General features: G+C 36.2%; 1 protein-coding gene and 1 long non-coding RNA gene across 22 annotated transcripts in view; one reads left to right on the top strand and one right to left on the bottom strand.

Annotated features, from left to right (window-relative positions):
• The window catches only part of TBC1D5 (TBC1 domain family member 5), a 544,381-nt gene that overhangs the window by 151,561 nt on the left and 374,214 nt on the right, over positions 1 to 18,606 (bottom strand). The window lies entirely within an intron of this gene.
• The window catches only part of LOC112661025 (uncharacterized), a 121,374-nt gene that overhangs the window by 9,226 nt on the left and 93,542 nt on the right, over positions 1 to 18,606 (top strand). For all 3 annotated transcript variants that reach the window (XR_003137377.3, XR_004808670.2, XR_003137378.3), the window contains one exon: positions 17,162 to 17,425. This is a non-coding gene — a long non-coding RNA (uncharacterized LOC112661025). The remainder of the gene's footprint in view (positions 1 to 17,161; positions 17,426 to 18,606) is intronic.

Genomic DNA, 18,606 nt, shown 5'->3' with positions numbered 1-18,606 from the left:
AAACGGGAGTGAGATAAGTCTGTAGTGAAAAAAGGAAAGGTATGCCTGACTGAAGGTTTTAAGTATGGCCGTAGGATCACTAAAGAAGGAGCATCATATGTAACTGATTGGGGGATCATATGTATTTGGCTTTCCCTGGCTAGTTCCGAGCTGGAAGCAGGCAAAAACAGGAAAGGTGGCAGTCACTGACCAAGTTCTGACTGTTCTGGGCTGATTTTGTCAAAGAAGTTATGGTTTGGATTCCTGGGCTTCTTATGTGGGTCAGAGTTCTATTATTCTATACTGTCTGGCCACTGTCCATTTACATATTCAGTCTTTGAATACAGTCTGGAACTAGCTGTGGTTATGGGAATTCACAAAATTCAGTTCTCCAGTAGTTCTTAAGTTCAAATAGGGACAGGTTTGAGATGCAGTGACAATGGACATGTAGTCTCCTCTCCCTCTTTGCAACAGTTTATGAAAAGTATAAAATAGTGAAACTTAATTCAATTCTCTATATAGAGGAGTTGTGGATCCCTTTTAGAATTAAGTTTAAGAACCCTCTTGTCTTAAAATATACACACACCTACACATACCACACCTACTCATGTGCAAACTACATCAGGAGTTTTGTAGAACCATGGACCTTAAGTTGGTAAGTTATGCTCTCTATTATTGTTCATTTTATTTTAGATGCTAATACTGCTGTGGAAAGCTATATTCTACTGAAAGGAATACAGAGCCTCTCTGTGCCTATTTCCAAGTACCTCCCTGCATTTCAAAGGAATAGTGTATCTTCCTTCTTGAGGGATTCCTGGATTAAGTCTCTGCTACTGAGCAGCTAATCTGTGTAGCTCCACTGATGGAACAGTCTATAAGCCAGCACCATATTAGGAAAATGTTCATGACTTGGCAATACTCACCTTCACTAAGCTGGAAGTGGGATGGTTGGGTTGAGGGAAATGGACACCCTTCACTGACTTCCTCTCTTGGTTTAGGCTAGCTCTGATCTGATCCTAAGTATGATTGCTATGAAAAACATTAAAGACAAATGTTTTCTTGAATTTCAACTATATGGCAGTTACTGTGCTATGCCCTAGACTGGACGATATACTGATAACTTCCAATCATTAACATGAAAATTATCCAAAGTAAAATTCTAATTCAATAAAAGTTCTCTCAATCTGAGTTCCCATAGTCACTTTACATGTTTCTTTGCCGCCTCCGTAGTAAGTCCCCCAATCAACCTTGGTATGTTCAAGGAACGCAAACTAATGGCAACATTAGCAAAGTATAACTAGTAAGGTAAAACAATTTAAAACATTACTAAGTACATTCCAAAGCCATGTAATGTTTTTGGATTATCTACCGTTTAGAATTATAAATGCCCTATTCCTACCCATTAATGCATATAAATGATGAGCTGAATGTATCTGCATGGGGCTCAGATGACTTACCAGGGTGCAGGGTGAGACAGAGAGGGACAAGGAAAACCTGAAGGAGCCAGGGAGGGCAAAAGACAGTTAGCACCACCACAGGTATTACTTTGGGTGTGTGGTTTTGGTGAGGAATTCAAAAGCCCAAATCAATCACCACAAGTTAACCTTTCCCTAGTAATAGAAGTAACAGGGAAACAAAAGAGGGTTAAAGAGGGGTTGGCTGCTTCATTTTATCCCTAGCTCCGTAGCTAATAGCTAAAGTTTAGTGCCCAGACAACTTTACAGCCAACTATATATGTGTAAATTTTTTTTAAAGAAGGACAAATATACATTAAGGAAAATGTTTCCTTATGCACAGAAGATTGCAACTCAATGTTTTAAAATAAACACAGTTTGATGATAATGGCAAATATGCACTTATGACTTTTTTAATTTCTAAAAGTACTACCAAATATATCATCTAAAAATATGCCTTAACCATCTAAAAGCAGTTTTATTTCAGTGGTCTGTGGAAGATATGCACTAGATGCACTTATGGGAAAGCTCCTGCATGTGTCAGAGATCGGTGACTTCTTTGCTCACCCCCAATACATATATCATGGATCCAAACAGGCAGAGCTGGCCCCTGCAAGTTACAGATGCCTCCACAGAGGCAAATGGCACAGATTGAGCATGCCGCAATGAAAAAGAGACTACAGATTTACACGATAATTTAACTCCTAGCTCAGCGTTACTCCAACATTTTTATACTCCTCTAGAATTCTCTTTAATTCCTAAAGGAGATCTAATTCAGATTTATATTAAAAAATCACCTCTTCACATTAATGACTAACTTTCAAGACTCAAGATGCACAATATCTACTATTGCTGTCAAATGTGTGATAACTGCGTTTCTCAGAGTAGAAGAACGGGGCTTTCTGAAGGACTTATTCTGATGAATCATGATGTGCTATTTCATGAGCACCTCAGTTACAATACAGTGGTGATTACAGATAAAGTATCCTACCAAGATTTAGAGTGCTTCTTCCCAAGAAAACTCATTAAGGAAACTATAAAGAACTAAGAACTTACAAAGAAAAATTAATTGCCACTTTTGGTCAGCCGGTTTTAGAAAGACTTATGAGGTCTAGAATTGTATATTGGTCTAACGGAGAAGAGAAACTCAGTGAAGTCTAGCTTACTGAGGACATCATGGTATATAATATGTTCATAAATTAATCTGCTCATAAACCAACTCAAATATGAAGCACAAAAACATCACGTAAAATACTTTAAATTTATTTCCATCAACAACACTCATTTCCTTTCCACAGTAGCTAGCCGGGGACTGGCTGAGTGCTGGCTGCTGAGAAGCTACAAATCTGCACTCTCAGAGTCTGAACCATTGTTTTCTTACTATGACCTCTTCTCTGGCCATCTTTCTCACTTCCTAATTCTTTTATTTCCTATGAATTAAATGAAAAGTATGTAGAGCTATTGTTCTGTTACTTTTTTTTTTTTTTTCAAAGGGTGAAAAAGAATTTTAACTTATAGCAGGACATGCAATGAGAAGACATTTCCCTTCCTATCCCGGATCCTCTACCTCTAAATATACCTTCCTAAGGGCAATGTTCTTTCTTAACGTAGTCATTTTAATGCATACATGCACCTTTTAAAAACATAAATGGGAACATACTGTACCATGTATTTTTTAATTTAACAATGATTATGAAAATGGAGATCAGGGTGTCTGCATGTCACAGTCAGTTAAGTGTCTGACTCTTGGTTTTAGCTCAGGTTGTGATCTCAGGGTCATGGGATAAGTCTGCTTGAAACTCTCTCCTTTCCCCTCTGACCCTTCCCCAAGATTTGCTGGTGTTCTCTCTTAAATTAATAAATAAATCTTAAAAAATAAAATAAAATGGAGATCATTCCATACCACATTTATAGAAATACCTTATCATTTTTTATGGTTGCATACTATTCTAGTGAGTGGATATATCATGATTTAGCCATTCTTTTCTTTTAGGGCATTTAGAATTCTTCCATTGTTATTCTGTATGATACTACATAGATGACCCTCATATAGGTCTTTATGCTTCTAACTATATAATGGGAAAAAGTGAACTGCTTACTTCATGTTTTCCTTGACATCTTAGTTTGATTTAGAACTCGATTACAAAGAGCAATATTAGTGGATCTCTGATCTCAGGGGAAAATGAAAGGCTTTAGGAACATGGTAAAACAGTGGTTTTTAAAGTATGGTCCCAGACTAGTAGCAGTAGCATTATCTGGGAATTTGTTCAGATTGCAATTCTTAAATTTTACCCACCCTATACCTACTAAATCAGGAATTCTGTACAGGGCCCAGTAATTTGTATTTGAACAAACCCTCGGGGTGATTCGGTGCAAGTACAAGTTTGAGAATCACTATTCAAAGAATATATAATCCTGGGAACAAAAGCTACCAGGATCCAAGGAAATTTTAGTGACCTATTAACTTTTTCCATCTTTCACAGACTACAGGGAGGTTTCTCTTCCCAGGAAGAAATTTTATTGTAATGTTGTCAAATTTACCAAGCTTTTTCTTCATGGTTTATCGGTTTTTGTACTTTCCACCTTAGAATATAAAAATAATAATTTTATTCCAGTTTTGTTTATATCACTGATGCATCTGGCATTTGTTACAGTGCAAAACTAGAGATTTAATTTCATGGTTTACCAAATGGTTTTACTGAGTAATCCATTGCTTTCCCACTGAATTGAAATTCTGCTTTTATCATATTTTAAATTCCCCAATGTATTGAGGGTCTATTTCAGATACTCTATTTTATTTTACCAATATATCTAATTATGTGCCAATTCTAAACTGTTATAATTATGGTATCTATAATACATTTTTCAGTGGGTGGGCTAATAATAACTCTTTTATCCCAGAACATTTCTGGCTATACTTGAATGTATATTTTTTAAAATTATTTTTGCAATTTAAAAGTTATTTTTTTATTGAGGTATAGCCGACATAACATTATATTAGTTTTGGGTATACAATATAATGACTCAATACTTGCACATATTGCCAAATAATCCCCACAAAAATCCAATTAATATCACCAGCTACAGAATTTTTTTTCTTGTGTTAAGAACTTTTAGGATCTACTCTCTAGCTATTTTCAAATACACAATATAGTATTATTAATCACCATGCTATACACTGTATTCCCATGATTTCTTCACTTTACAACTGGAAATACATACCTTTTGACAAATTTGTACTTTAGTAATCTATTTTTAATTTATGCACATATAGTTTGTATTTTTCTGTTATTTTAAACTATGTTAAGATGTTTATCATGTATTTCCCCCCAAAAGAAACAGTTCCTTCTGCATTAGTTGTCATTTATGTTTTCTTACTAATTCACATGGGCTTTTACTTTTAACTCCTTCCTTTTTTATGTTCTTTAGATTTATTTTGCTGTTGTATTCTTTATCACTTAAGATACATACCTAATTCACATATCTTTACTCCTTTTCATGTAGTATTTTAAGAGTATTAGGCTAAGAACTTCTAAGATTATTGTTTTAGTCAAAATCAATAGGTTCTGATCAACATACTTTATCACTTTTTTCTAAAAATTATGCAATTTTAGAGTTCCTTTTAGTACAAGAATAAAGAGTTTTCATATTTTATAATAGGTTTTCACTGGGGGTTGTTTCTTTTTTTGTTATTAGTTTCAAGTTTTGTTGCCAAAGTATGCAACCTGTATCTTTCCTGTTAAGAGAAATTTACTGACATTTTTGTTTGTGGCTACTGTAAAAATAAATATTGTATGGACACACTCATTTCATTCTCTGTTTATAGTACACAGATTTTGATATATATCACTTACATCTGACTTATTAAATGTAAATAGTTAGGTTCTCTATATCCCTACTTTATAGTGAGTTGGCCTGACTTATTGTGAATGAGAGAGAGGTACAAGTAATTTATTTATTGTTGCACTTCTATGTATTTCTTCTTACATTTCCTGAAGCTGTTACATGACAAAATCATTTTTTTCTTTGGGGGAGGGTTGTATAATGATTAAAGAAGAGTCTTCATTGTGAATTGTAAACTTTTTCACTATAAAATTTCTCATTTATCTCATTCAATGCTATTTGACTTAAATTCATTTTGTCTGATATACTTCATTTTTGTTTTTATTATGTATGTGAAAATTGTTTTATTTTCAAATAAAACAATTCAGTTTCCTTTGCTTTAGGAGTTATTTTCTTATTTTTTTGAGTTATTTTCTTAGACTAGGATTATTTTTATTTTACTTTTAAAATTAGCCATGACTTCCCCTTCAGACCATTATGGAATAGCCAATTCTACACATGAAACTGGATAAAATATATGAAACATTAGAAAGCATGCATTGTAGTACATCATTATAATTCTAACCCAAGTGTGTGTGTGTGTGGGGTTAATTCTATGATACATGGTTTTCTTCCTGGAAGCACTTTTGAAAGCACATGGCAAAAAGGGGAAGCCCAAAGCAGAATACATCAGTCTTACTGGGTGAGAAAACAGAGACTGTGGGACATTTGCAGGACATGTTACCTTAACGGAGTAAGTTTATATAGAGAAAGAATCCCAGAACTCTGTACAGAGGGTATGTGCTGAATACTAAACTGTACATGCGTAGGATAAACCTCTGATAGGCCAGCAAAGAAAAACTATCAGAGGAAAAACTACTACTGGGGAATGTAAAAATCACAGGAAGGTTTTATGAGGCTGGGCAATGTTCATGTTCTGACTAAACAGACTGCAGAGAGATTGGTGTACACATGGGGAATTTGATAGAAATCCCATAAGTGTCATGTCTTAGTAGGAGAGCTAAATTGGTCCTTGTGTAGAGGATATATTAGAATTATAATTTTTAAAAAGCCTAAAAACAAGCATCAAAAAGACCAATATGATCCAAAAATTATTTAACAGATTGTCAAAAAGTAAACTCAACATTTCTTTAAAGGAATATCACAAAACTCAGAAATTCAAAACATAACATTTAAAATGTGCAAGATTTAATTTAAAAAACACAAACCATGTAAAGAAACAGGAAAACTTTATCTACAACTAAACATATCAGAAAGGAATAATACTAATTTTACATAAACTCTTCCTGAAAAAATAAAAGCAGAAATTTATATGAGATCAGCATTACCAAGATCCCAAAGCCAAAGAAACCATGAGAAAACTGCAGACCAATGTCCACTAGCCCATTAAGTATGAAAATCCCCCCCCCTTTTTTTTTTTTAGATTTTATTTATTCATGAGAGATACAGAGAGAAAGAGATGCAGAGACACAGGCAGAGGGAGAAGCAGGGTCCACACAGGTAGCCCGATGTGGGACTCGATCCTGGGACTCCAGGATCACATCCTGAGCCAAAGGCAGATGCTCAAGGGCTGAGCCACCCAGGCGTCCCTATAAGTACAAAAATCCTTAAGAAGATATTAGCAAATCATTTTTTAGCTGTTTAAAAAGGCATTTAGATTAGGAAGGAAGAAGTAAAATTATCTGTAAGTGCAGAGGACAATTTTCTACAAAATCCAAACAATCTATAGAAAAACTTACACTAATAAGTAACTTCAGAAAGGATACAGGATGAAAGTCAATACACCAAAATCAATTATATTTTTATGTACTGAAATGAACAACTAGAAGTTGAAATTAAAAGCAGTAGCATTTTTATAATTAGTACCAAAAAACCCACAAAATATTTAGGGATGAATATAAGTGAAATACGTAATATGCTGAAAACTGTCAAAAAATAATGTGAGAAATCTACAAATACCTAAATAAATGGAAAGATACACCATGTCAATTGACTAGAAATGTCCATACTGTTAAGATGTCTATTTTCTTACAATTGATGTTATAGATATAATGTAATCCCAATCAAAATCCCAGCATGATTTCTTTTTTTAAAAAATTTTATTTATTTATTCATGAGAGACAGAGTGAAAGAGAGGCACAGGAAGAAGCAAGCTCCCTGCAGAGCAGAGAGCCTGATGTAGGATTCAATCCCAGGACCCTAGGATTAGGACCTGAGCCAAAAGCAGATGCTTAACTGACTAAGCCACCCAGGCGTACCCCAGCAAGATTTCTGGTGAATCACAAGCCAATTAAAAAATATGAATGGAAAAGCAAAGAATTAAGAATAGCCAAAACAATTTTAAAAAGAAAAGCAAAGTTGGAAGACTCCTACTACATGATTTCCAGAGTTACTATATAGGTATAGGAATCAAGACAACATAATATTGGTAAAAAAACACCCAGATCAATGGAACAGAACAAAGTTTTGAAATAGACTCACAGGGGTAGCACTTGGGTGGCTCAGTGGTTGAGCATCTGCCTTTGGCTCAGGTGGTAATCCCAGGGTCCTGGGATTGAGTCCCACATCCGGCTCCCCATGGCGAGCCTGCCTCTCCCTCTGCCTATGTCTCTGTCTCTCTCTCTCTGTCTCTCATGAATAAATAAAATCTTTTTTTTTTAATTTTTTTTTTCATTTATTTATGATAGTCACACACACAGAGAGAGAGAGAGGCAGAGACACAGGCAGAGGGAGAAGCAGGCTCCATGCACCGGGAGCCTGACGTGGGATTCGATCCCGGGTCTCCAGGATCGCGCCCCGGGCCAAAGGCAGGCGCCAAACCGCTGCGCCACCCAGGGATCCCCTTTTTTTTAAAGAAAGAAATAGACTTCCACAATATGGTCAATTGATTTTTGCTAAAGGTGTCAAGGAAATTCAATCGTGAAACACAGTCACAAATGATATTGGAATAATGCACATCCACTACAAAACAATGAACCTTGGACTTGTATTTCACACTATCCACAAAAATTAAATTAAAATGGATAATAGATCTAAAGGCAAAAACTATAAAATGTCTAGAATATAAGTAGGATAAAATTTTGTGACATTGATGTATGCAAAGATTTCTTAGTACTGAAAAGTCAAATCATAGAAGAAAAAAACTGATAAACTGTACTTCATTGAAATTTAAGATGTCTCTTTGAAAGGCGCTGTTAATAAAATGAAAACACAGGCAACATATTGGGGGAAAATATTTACAAACTATATATGTGAAAAGGGATTTATTTCTTGAATATACAAATAACAATGATCATAACTCAAACAAATTTAAAAAATGGAGTCTTCACCAAAAAAGAAATATAAATAATAAATATATGAAAAGATGCTCAACATGATTAATTATTAGGGTAATGCAAATTATAACCACAATGAGACACCACTACATACCCATTGGAATGGAGTTTTAAAAAATGACAAAACCAAGTGGTGACAAGGATACAAAATAACTGAAATCCTAATATACTACTGCTGGAAATGCAAAATAGAAGTCATTTTTTAAAGCAGTTTGAAGACCACTTAGAAGTTTCTTATGAAGTTAAATATATACTTACTAAATATATATAAAGTTAAATATATGTTTATATATATACATATATACTTACTAAAATATATAAAGTTAAATATATACTTATAAAGTTAAACACACACAAGCATATATGTATGCATATATATATATGCATACATATATGCTTTTATACACACACACACACACACACACACACACATATCCATTTCCTTGGTATTTATCCAAGAGAAAAACTATCTTTACATAAACAGCAACACAAATATTTCTAGTGGTTTTATTCCTAAATGTCTGAAACTGGAAAAACCCACGTGTCCTTCAACTGGTACAGGTATAAACAAACTGGTACATCTAAACTTTGGAATGCTACTAAATCATAAAAAGCAATAAGCTACGGATTCAGGCAACAACATGGGTAAATCTTTTTTTTTTTTTTTTTTTAACATGGGTGAATCTTAAATGTCTTAAGCTAAGTAAAAGAAACCAGACTTAAAAAGCTACATACTGCAAGATTTTATTTATATGATACTTTGCAGGAAAGCAAAACTATAGAGACTAAACATACGCGTGGTTGCCAGGGACTGGAGCTGAGGGAGGCAAGGACTACAAGGAGGCATAATTGAAGGCTCACGTATATGTGTTGACCACAGAACAAATATTTGTGTTTGTCAAACTAAAAAAAACCTTGACTTAAAAAAAAACCAAACAAACAAACAGGCAATTTAAGTCACAAAGACCTTGAATGCTAAAAGCAACCAAATAACAAAAGGTCAATAAGTCAAAGAATTTTTAAAAATCTGAGTTACTATTAAAGCTCAGTGGGGAAAAAGATGGTAGAATAGATCAATTCTGCGTGGCTTTATTCATTTTCTAGAGAACTAGGAATGTCACATGTAAGGAAAAAATCTGAGGAAGATCAAATATTTTCATGGAAATATAAACAAGTACTACACACAAAATAATACTTTATAGAAACCAGGGAAAAATTTGTTCTGATATTCAAAACACTGATAAAGAAAAAAGCTGATAAATCAAAGAGAGCAGAGCTGTATCCCATCCACGTGGGGACACTGGAGGGTGGGAAATGGCAAATTCATTGCCACTTTGGTGATGCTTCAAATTCTGGTCTTCCAAGGTGTCTTTTTTAGTTATCTCCAACTTCTCATATGGCTATTTCATTCGTTCTGATAAGCCTTTATAGCTGCATGTAGTGGGACACAGAGTAGAGTGTACCTGCTGCATTTCACCTGGAACCAGAACCTCTCTATTTGAATATTAAAATGTCATTTCAAACTAAAAATATCCAATGCCAAACTCCCAATTCTCTCACCACTTTTCCCAATTGATCAAATAGCAACTCCACCCTTCTGGTTGCTCAGCAACCAATAATCTGAGAATCTTCCTTGATTTCTTTTCCTCTCACAACCCACATTTAGTCTATCAGCAAATCTTACAAGTTTTACCTCAGAATATATTCATAATCTGACCATTTGTCACCAACTTTATTGACAGCACCCTGGTCTTCCATCTCGATACCAACTTTACTTTGCTGATACCACCATCATCTTTCACCTTGACTAACCAAACATTTAGTCTTTCATGTAATTAAAAAATATTTGAGGGCCTAATATATGCCAACTACAATTATAAATAGTGAGGTTATGGCAGTAATCAAAACAGACAAAAATCCCTGTCCTCGTGGAGCTTATTTGGTAGAAAATTACTTCTAGTGGAAAATCATTATTATTTCAATAACTTCTTAACTGACTTCCCTGTTTTTGCCCTTGTCTTCGGTACAGTTCATTCTCATCACTGATTCTAAGGTGATCCTTTTAAAACGTAAGTCATGCCACTGTTCAAATTTCCTGGCATATCATCTCAGGAAAAAGCCTAAATCCTTAAACTGGGTTTCAAGACCTTACACAACCTGGTTATACCCTTTGACTTCATTTCTTACTACTGTACTTCTTACTGGCTTCCTTTGTTTCAGCCTATTGGTTTCTTTGCTATACTTTGAGCACAGCAGACATAGGCCTGCTTTAGGACTTTGGTACTTGTAATATCAATTGCCTAGAGGCTTTTCATCAGACACATGCATGATCTGCTCCCATAGCTACCTCAGGTCTTTACTCAAATGTTATCTTCTCAGTGAGAAGTTCTCTGACCATCCAATTAAAAATTTCAACTCTTAATTTGAAGTCCTCCAGTACTCTTTGGATCCTTTTCCTATCTACTTTTCTCCGTACCACTTAATATTCCCTGACATAATCCATGTTTTATGTTTACTGTCTATCTCCCCCAGTATTATAGAAGCTCCATTAGAGGCAGGGATTTTTTGTTCATTGCTTTTTCCCCCCACTACTATAAAACCAGTACCTGGCATACATCGTTCTTGAACAAACATCCTTAAGTCATTTTTGTAAAATCCAGTTAAGAACCATGGTATGTTAGAACTGGACATGACTAGATCTGCTAGTACTGTCTTCGTCGGCACATATGACAGGTAATCTGGGTAGGACACAATCATTGTTTTTATATCTATTGCTAAGAACTGCTCGTCTTCCAATAAGTGTTCTGCTGTTTCTCTACTGACTTAACCTGCCATAGATTACCCACCAGCAACCATCTGGCAGGCCAGTGGCAAACAGGCAAATGAGGAAATTGAGAAGTGAAGTGACTTGTCTGGGTCAAAAATGAGACAGTGGCAAAACTGAGACTTCTAAATCTGACCCTGCAGTACAGTACTCCTCCTTCCTTATGCTTGACAGCTCCTTGAAAGATTGCAATGCTGAACTGCTAGCTTCAGTTACTTTCTAAAATATGAGTTATTTTCTATAACACGAGGTGATTAGGCCTTCATATATTAGAAATGGGGGCCCAGAATAACATAGTTCTATTAATAAAACTTCCCCAACTGAAAAAAAAAAATCTCAAAACATTATATACGATGAATAAGGTTTTGGGGTTTACAATGTGAACCCACAAGTACTGGAATTATGTCCATCAGACATTTGGTATAAATGATTTGGTATCAATTGTTTATAACATTATTACATTCAAGGTAAGGGAAGAGGAAACAGTAATTTTAATAAAGACATATTCAGTGGACAGCACCGAGGAAAGAGGGGGGAATAAAAAAGACCTGGAACCAGCAAGATGCTTCAGGTTTGTCTTGTGTCCAGAATGGACAGAACTCCTGTAAGCACCACTTCACGCCATTAAAAGGCATCTTTCCTGCACAGCCAGGGGATGGCAGAAGTTTCTGCTGCTAGAATTACAGTATATTAATTATGGGAGACACCATGCTTAGGTCCTTTATAACATCCGTAGGGATAACTTGATGATCATTTCAGAATCATTGTTCTAAGTCTCTACTAAGCCATCCATCAACATAAATGGGCTTATATAACAAACACACTTTACAGAATACTACACTAGGCATAAATAATGGGGAAATATTCAGCTTTGATGCCGAGGAACAAATAAGCTATATGTGTACATGTTATACCTTGACAGGCTGCATGACCTAAAAGTGGTAATTTTTAAACAGGAGCTTCCTGATTACCTTAATTGTATGGAAATTTGGTAGTTTCACTTTTAGCCAATAATTGCTTATTTATTATGGAAGCACAAACATGCAAAAATATAATATGACCCTTGACCTTATGGAGGATAAAATACAACAATAAAAAAAATACAACTTGCAAAACACCAAATGATTAGAAACTCAATTTTAGAAAGTCATCACAAAAATAGATCTTAGATTATTAACATAAAAAGGAATAGTTAAAATTACTGAAGTGACTCCAGAAAGTAGCTCTCCTGACTCCTACGTCCAGTGACTTTTTTTTCCATGCTACCTCTTGCCTGCATCTTGTCTTTGTCTCACAGTCCTTGGCCCCACTTCCTAAATATGCAATCTGGGGACCAGGAATAAATATTTCAAAGATAAGAAGTACTGCCCTGGTTCTGTCATCTTTCATCCTCTTACCTTTTGAATTTCTAGTCTTTGATAAGCATTTACTTTCTCTATTCTTTATCACTGGAAATAGATACAAAGCACTTTTAGGAAAAATTTAGGAATATTGGTAAGATATTTCCATTACAAATTACTGCTCCTTCTTCACTTATAGAAACCACCCAGGGTCACTGTGAACAAAACGCAGCAGACCAAACAGTTTTCGAATTTTACCTTGGCCACCTCTCAGTCATCCCATCTCCCTGCATTACAAATTCTAAGTCCTAGACCTTCTGAACTCCATCCACCAGGCCCCTCCTCCCATCACTGTTCCCTTTTCTGTCCAGTTTAAAATCTCTGGTCTCTGACTTGAAGCCTTTTTGATTTCTATCACTCTTCCATTCCATCTGTAGGCATGTAGGTAGCTGACTGGTTCTTCAGAACAATCCTCTAAAAGCAGTTCCCTGTGTGAGGCCAGTTATTCAATCTTGGTGGTACCCTCAGCTCCTCCTGGAATTTTCTCAAGCTGCTGCTTGTCAGTCGCTCTCAGTTTCATCACAGTGGCTATTTCAAATTTTCTTTGATGTCCTCAAACCTCCCAACCTGCCATTTCCAACCTTTATTCTCAATACATGGCCTCGGTTCCTATTCTGCAGGCTTCAGGCAGAACTTCTCCCATTTTCCCACCATGAAACCACAAAATTACCAGCACTCACACCCACCTTCTCCACCTCCTCCTTTGGTGAAGGAAGAGACAAGTCCCTCCCAGGCATTTTTGTGCTATTTCCCAACTCCCCTCCCCAGATTGTAACCCCCCTCTGACTTTCAGACTTACATATAAACCTGCTTAATCACTGGGCTTCATCACCTGGCTATCCTGTAAGCACCCAACACTTCCAACAGGGAATTCGTTTTTCCCTTCAAAGTTGCTCCTGCTGCGCTCTTCATCTCAAGTGCCCAAGCAAAAATCAGAATATTATTCACTCCTGTCTCATTTCACCTGCCATCTTCCTCAACATCTAATAAATACTACTTTATACTTTCTGATCCATTCTTTTCTCCTCTTTTTCAGTAGAGTCCAGATATCACCTTTGGGCCATCTGATTGCATTGCTCTTCTGTCCCCAGCCTGGCCTCTCTGCAGTTCCCTCTCCATACAATGCCCTGAATGTGTTCCTACCATTAAAATCTGATCTTGGGATTCCCCTATTTATAATCCTTAGTCGACTTGCATGAGGTCAGAGTTCAAACTCCTAACTGGATTAGTCAGGCTCCTCCTTATTGACCTTCTAACCTCCAGCTCCAGCAACTTGACTCATTGTTTAGGTCTAACAAAGTTGCAACTCCTTTTTAACTCCATTCACTAATTCTTTAATCTCTTGTAGTGCTTTTCTCACATTCTTTAACATTTGTTTCTATTGACAAAACCCAACATCTGGCAACTTTCTTCTTCCCCAGCCTCTGTGATGACACACACTTGTCTAGCTCTTCTATGTCTGTCTCCATTGTTCTTCCTCTGATTACAGACACTCTCCACAGTACAGATGTTCATTAAATACCTAATGATTTTTTATACCAGAGAACTTAAAAAAAAAAAAATGTAATCTATTCATTCACAAATGTTTATTAAGAATATTATTATATATGCCATAGCCCATTGTAGGTGCTGAAGACAGCAATGAACAAGACAAAGTCCCTGCCTTCCAGGAACTTAACTGTAGTGGGGCACTTAGAATATAAACTAATAAATACATAATAAATTAAAAGTGCTATTAATAAAAATAAAGTAGGCAGCGGTGCCTGGCTGGCTCAGTTGGAAGAGCATGTGATTCATGGTTTCACGGTTGTGAGTTCGAGCCACATGTGGAATGTGCATTGGAATGGGGCAGGGTAGGGGGCAGCCTAGGAGTGGTTTTAAGAGACTGAAAGAAATGCCATTGTGTTACCCCTCTACTTTGTATAGGCAGTTTTCCTGTAAAGGGTAGTGAGGAATAGGAAATAGTTGGAGAGGGATGTGTGTATCCTTCAGATGAGGGAGACTACAGCATGTTCAAATTAATAATACAGAAATAAAAAGATACAACTGCAGGAATACATTCTTTGCGCAGCAGACAGCAGGACACTTAAGTGTAGAGCCAAAGGTCAGTTGTTGAGGGGAACTGGGAGATACTAAGAAGACCCAAAGATCTGCTTATTGAAATGTGAGAAAGTTCCCTTCCGTGTCCTTAGTGAAATAAGCAGCAAGCGTACTGGGGAAGGTGGTGGGTTGGAGAGAAGTACTGGATGTTTAAGAAGAGATACAGCAGGGATTCTACAGAGTGCTGAGGGCCTACTTGAAGCTAGAGAAAGTGACATCAGTTAAGCATGGCTGTTTTTCCTACCACTCTAGCTGCTCACTTACAATCACTAGTAGGGTGTGGGTTTTGCTAGTCAAATAACACAGACGTATGAAGAGGCAAAAGTGCTGGGAGTAAATACAAGGGAATAATTAAAACGAGGGCACAGAGAAGGAGCTGAAGAATTGAGGATAACAGTGGAATAAACGACAACAAATAAGCAGTAGGATATATGAACTGGATGTTCACCTGGAGTTGGAGACAGGATAATGAAAGGAGTGAAGACAAGTCAGAGTAGTAGCATATCTGAGGTGGAAATTTTTGAGATGGTCCAAGTACTGGAAATAAAAAGATTCCAGATGTGCCCATGAGAATAGGAAGCTAGAGGTGAGGAGGTAGAGGAGTAACTGTGGAGAGTAGAGGTATTACTTAACTACCAGTTTTATAAAGGATACCGACTTTATGAGCCACCTGGAGAACAGAAGGAGTATTTCCTACTTATCATCTAAACCAGTTTTATTGTTTTTCATATTTTATTTTTTTTTATTTTTTATTTTTTTATTTTTTTATTGGTGTTCAATTTACTAACATACAGAATAACCCCCAGTGCCCGTCACCCATTCACTCCCACCCCCCGCCCTCCTCCCCTTCCAACACCCCTAGTTCGTTTCCCAGAGTTAGCAGTCTTTACGTTCTGTCTCCCTTTCTGATATTTCCCACACATTTCTTCCCCCTTCCCTTATATTCCCTTTCACTATTATTTATATTCCCCAAATGAATGAGAACATATAATGTTTGTCCTTCTCCGACTGGCTTACTTCACTCAGCATAATACCCTCCAGTTCCATCCACGTTGAAGCAAATGGTGGGTATTTGTCATTTCTAATAGCTGAGTAATATTCCATTGTATACATAAACCACATCTTCTTTATCCATTCATCTTTCGTTGGACACCGAGGCTCCTTCCACAGTTTGGCTATCGTGGCCATTGCTGCTATAAACATCGGGGTGCAGGTGTCCCGACGTTTCACTGCATCTGTATCTTTGGGGTAAATCCCCAGCAGTGCAATTGCTGGGTCGTAGGGCAGGTATATTTTTAACTGTTTGAGGAACCTCCACACAGTTTTCCAGAGTGGCTGCACCAGTTCACATTCCCACCAACAGTGTAAGAGGGTTCCCTTTTCTCCACATCCTCTCCAACATTTGTTGTTTCCTGCCTTGTTAATTTTCCCCATTCTCACTGGTGTGAGGTGGTATCTCATTGTGGTTTTGATTTGTATTTCCCTGATGGCAAGTGATGCGGAGCATTTTCTCATGTGCATGTTGGCCATGTCTATGTCTTCCTCTGTGAGATTTCTGTTCATGTCTTTTGCCCATTTCATGATTGGATTGTTTGTTTCTTTGGTGTTGAGTTTAATAAGTTCTTTATAGATCTTGGAAACTAGCCCTTTATCTGATATGTCATTTGCAAATATCTTCTCCCATCCTGTAGGTTGTCTTTTAGTTTTGTTGACTGTATCCTTTGCTGTGCAAAAGCTTCTTATCTTGATGAAGTCCCAATAGTTCATTTTTGCTTTTGTTTCTTTTGCCTTCGTGGATGTATCTTGCAAGAAGTTACTGTGGCTGAGTTCAAAAAGGGTGTTGGCTGTGTTCTTCTCTAGGATTTTGATGGAATCTTGTCTCACATTTAGATCTTTCATCCATTTTGAGTTTATCTTTGTGTATGGTGAAAGAGAGTGGTCTAGTTTCATTCTTCTGCATGTGGATGTCCAATTTTCCCAGCACCATTTATTGAAGAGACTGTCTTTCTTCCAATGGATAGTCTTTCCTCCTTTATCGAATATTAGTTGCCCACTAAACCAGCTTTAGAAATTTAAATGAATGTTAATTCTTAAAGTATGTATAGACTTTGGTAATTCAGAGGGAAACTAACATTTACTGAAGACCCTTGTTTTGAATATTTTATGTTATTTTCATTCATGTTTACATCAATTCTAGGAGATAATTATCATGTCTCCATTTTACAGATGAAGCAGTTATAGCTCAAAGATGCGTAAGTACCTCGCCAAAGGTTACAGAGCTATGCAAGTGATGGGGCCAAGATTAAAACCTAGGACTGCTTGACCACAAAACTGAAGACTTCCAATTTCTTAATTGATACCTTTAAAGACAGCCTAAATCTTCTAAGATATAACCTCACTGACAAGAAAAACATACCTTTCTCATCCTAAGGATTGTGAGATTTGGTCTTTCACTTCAAAATCTAGCTAAACCCAAACATCAAAACCTTGGTAAGTCAGCTTTTGATACAAATTTCTACATAAATGGTTTTCATATCTCTATAGAATTGTACTGAAAGGATTCAGAACAAGGGAGAAATTTTCTACTTTGTCCTCTGAACATCTCAAACTCTTCCAAGGCTAATATTAAAATGGGTAATTGGAACTGATAATATTTTTATTCCTTCCAAAGTGATCTAGATATGACTTTGTGTATTTAAAGCAAACAGAGCATTCAATTTCAGGGGGAAACAATCTACAAATAAAGCACAGATAATCTAGTTAGCTCAGGAATAATACTAAAACCTTTATATTATCAATTATCCATGTACCCTTTAATCAAAATAAGATAATAGAGATTTAAATTTGTTCTAAGCCTTAAAATCTAAGTATATATACCCAAAAGATCAGGAAAGCAGTCATTTCTTATAAGATCATTTTGAAAATGGTAAATACTAATTTGGTTAATTATTTTAATGGATTGTATTACTAAAAATATCTTGGCAAGTTGTAGTCTTATCTAACATGGGGTCTTTAGTAAGTTTTATGAAGATCATCGTATGTGTATTTTATAAGTGATGTCTTTGAGTTGGTATGTGCCTAATGCCAAAAACTTTTGCCCTGACCCATTCATTACCTCATTGGATCATTCAAGTGGTCAGGGTAGCAGTGCAATAAAAGACTCTAATCTATAACGAAAAGGACCCTCCCAGACTCTACCTAGTAAAGCCACAACCCTCAGAATGAGAATGCAGAAAACCATTCCTTGGTGATAATTGCTCCACTTTATCCGCAGGAAGTATTAATGCCCATTTGCACATTTAATAGTCTTAAGTCTTGTAGAACACAAATTAAATAGGCATGGGTCCTATCTGGTAAAGCAAAAAATCTGAACAAGGATCTATGCTTTAAGAAGTCTATAAAGATTCATTTTGCATTTTAAGGAATATCAAATTATGCAGGATGGATTTCAACTATTATGTTGGAAAATTTAAGTGATGATTTTCCCCAAAGACAAGAGTTGAGGTGTTATCTAGACAGAAGAAACAAAATGCATATTCATCCTTACTGGAGGTCTTATTTTGGCACAATGAGCTTCTAAGTAGAATTTTATAAGCTGCTAATAAAATGCCCAAATAAGTATTGTAACAAAATAAGGTTTGCTGACTTCTTGTTTTCTATGACCTTATTCC

Source organism: Canis lupus, chromosome 23 (assembly GCF_003254725.2).
Source record: "Canis lupus dingo isolate Sandy chromosome 23, ASM325472v2, whole genome shotgun sequence".
In the NCBI taxonomy this organism is placed as follows: Eukaryota; Metazoa; Chordata; class Mammalia; order Carnivora; family Canidae; genus Canis; species Canis lupus.
The sequence above is the reverse complement of the archived record's forward strand: the minus strand, read 5'-3'. Positions and strand labels throughout refer to the sequence as shown.